Source organism: Hibiscus syriacus, unplaced genomic scaffold (assembly GCF_006381635.1).
Source record: "Hibiscus syriacus cultivar Baekdansim isolate YM2019G1 unplaced genomic scaffold, ASM638163v2 tig00113724_pilon, whole genome shotgun sequence".
NCBI classification, from domain to species: Eukaryota; Viridiplantae; Streptophyta; class Magnoliopsida; order Malvales; family Malvaceae; genus Hibiscus; species Hibiscus syriacus.
The window spans coordinates 232,980-235,569 of record NW_024063470.1 but is presented as its reverse complement, the minus strand read 5'-3'; positions in this window follow the sequence as shown (position 1 = coordinate 235,569).

The window sequence follows — 2,590 nt, the reverse complement described above, 5'->3', positions numbered from 1 at the left end:
TTCAAACTAGGACCCAACTGCCAACTCCGTTGATCCGTTATCCGAGGTACCCTAATGGGTTACACATATATTCGACATATTAGGAATCTTAAGATTCCTCATGGCATTGTATTTATGTCATGCATTGCAACTAGATGGTGATAGTGCGGTATTTTGGGTTGATATATTTAGGGATGAGGGGGTGTTGTTGAATGAGCCTAATCCCTTGGAGCATTCTACAATGCATGACCTCATGAAATCACTGTCTCACATACATCACACTTAATATCGAAACCTTGTCCCTCTGAAGTAGCCTCAACGATATCAGAATCATAAATTATTGGTGTGTCATCATCTACTATCATTGGAACAAAAGTTTCATCATTCTTGTTAAACTTAACAAGATTTTCACTGAATCGACCAACAAGGTTATCATTTGTTGATGATCATGCTTTTTTGGTGATGAACACAGTTGTTGATGAGGTAGAAAGATTTTTAGCATTTGTCGTTTCAATGTATATCTCGATCATTTGATTATTTGAAGATTGATGCAATCCAACCATCACAACAACATCATCATCATCCTCAAGCCTGATCGCTCCATATGTGAGTGTAGTCTCTGAAATTATGTGTCGATAACTCAAACATGAAACAAAAGCTCCAAGTTTTCTTTCAGTTTTTTTTGTTTCATTTAGCGATGAGATACATCTATAGAGAACATCATGTTTACAGGCCTCTATGACCTAAACACAATACCATTAACAATTTGTATAATTTGGCCATTTGAATGGACAACTATGAAAAAATTATTTGTCATTGCTTGAGAAAAGTTTTTGGTGGTTCAATGAAGTTGTAGAAAGTAGAAGTTTTGTAAATATTCACATAACATAAGCAAATTTAATAGAAAAATAAGCTATCATCAATGACCATTCAATTTGGTGATAGAAACTTTTCATTGATATATCACTTCATTTCAGAAACTTTTCAGTGATATATAACTTCATTTTAGAAAATTTTCAGTGATATATCATTTCATTTCAAAAAATGGCATTTTCTCATAGACCATTTAATGCACAATGACAAAAAAATTTCAGTACCCAATTACTTTACTTTAGAAACTTTTCAATGATATATAACTTCATTTTAGAAACTTTTCAATGATATATCACTTTATTTCAGGAAAAAAACGGCATTTTCTCATGCACCATTTAATGCGCAATGACAAAAAAAATTCAGTGTCCAATTACTTCACTTCAGAAACTTTTTAGTGATATATAACTTCATTTTAAAAACTTTTCGGTGATATATCACTTCATTTCAGAAAAACATCATTTTCTTATACACAATGACAAAAACTTTTCAGTGCACAATCACTTCACTTCAGAAACGTTTTAGTGATATATCACTTCATTTCAATGTTATATCAGACAAGGGATGATATAAACCTATTTTTATATGTTTTAATTTAATGTTATGTAGTTTTCCATAAACCTATTTTTTTGTTATATCAGCTCGTCCTACAGGAAGTGTTTCCTAAGGGCCTATAAATATTACTCACTCGAAGCAAAAATGTTGAACCAAAATTTATTTTGATATAGCATAATTAATTAAATGTTTTAAATTTGTTAAAATTTACATTTACAATTTTACAAATAATTTGTCATAAACCTTTTCAAAACGTTTTTAAGTGTGAAAAATAATCATAAGTGTTATTAAGTATTTTATATTTTACAAATATTGTTTTAAAGCTTAAAACACTTGAAATTAGCCAAAAACCCTTGTCTGTCTCGAGGCTAATATTTCAATGGACAAATTTGGTATCGATACCATGGTGTTGGTATCGATACTATGGGTGAGTATCAATACTGTTTGAATGAGTATCGATACCAATGGTTCAACAACTATAAATTTGACTGTTAGGATGGTCGGCCTCGATACCAACTTTTCAGTATCGATACCAAATGTGCAAGTGACCATTAAATGCTCAATATTAATGAATCCAATGGCTCTAAAACATCCCCAATGGCTAAAAACGGCTACAAAGTCATTTCAATATATACAAACAAGTTGAGGGCACTTGAAAAAGGTTACAACACCTATCTAAACAATTTACATCAAAAGAAAAACTATTTCATTCTTATTTTCCTTTTCTCTTCTAAATAGAGTGTTTTAGTGAGCTTAATGTATAAACTCCTACCTTTTAAAGGTTTTCTTGTTTAAATTTCTTTACCCTATTGTAAAAAGGGCTCTTCGTTCTATCTTAGCCATTGAAAATATAGGGATTTATAAAAGTTACTCTTGAACCTAGAAAAAGAAAGATCAAATTAGTGAATTTGTTAGAAATCCTTAGTGTGAGGCTAAGGTAGTGGATGTAGACTTCATTTAGGAAGTTGAACCACTATAAATACTTGTGCAATTTTTCCTATCCTTTCTCTTAATTCCCTAAAATTTTAATTTGACTAATTCACTCCCTCTTGGCACCTTTTCGGTTGATTTTATAGAGACTAAAATCCCAACAATTGATATCGGATATTGACTCATTTGAAAGTCTTATAACCTTTTGAGATGATTATTGCAGAAGCTATATATATTCCCTATACAACCGAGAAGA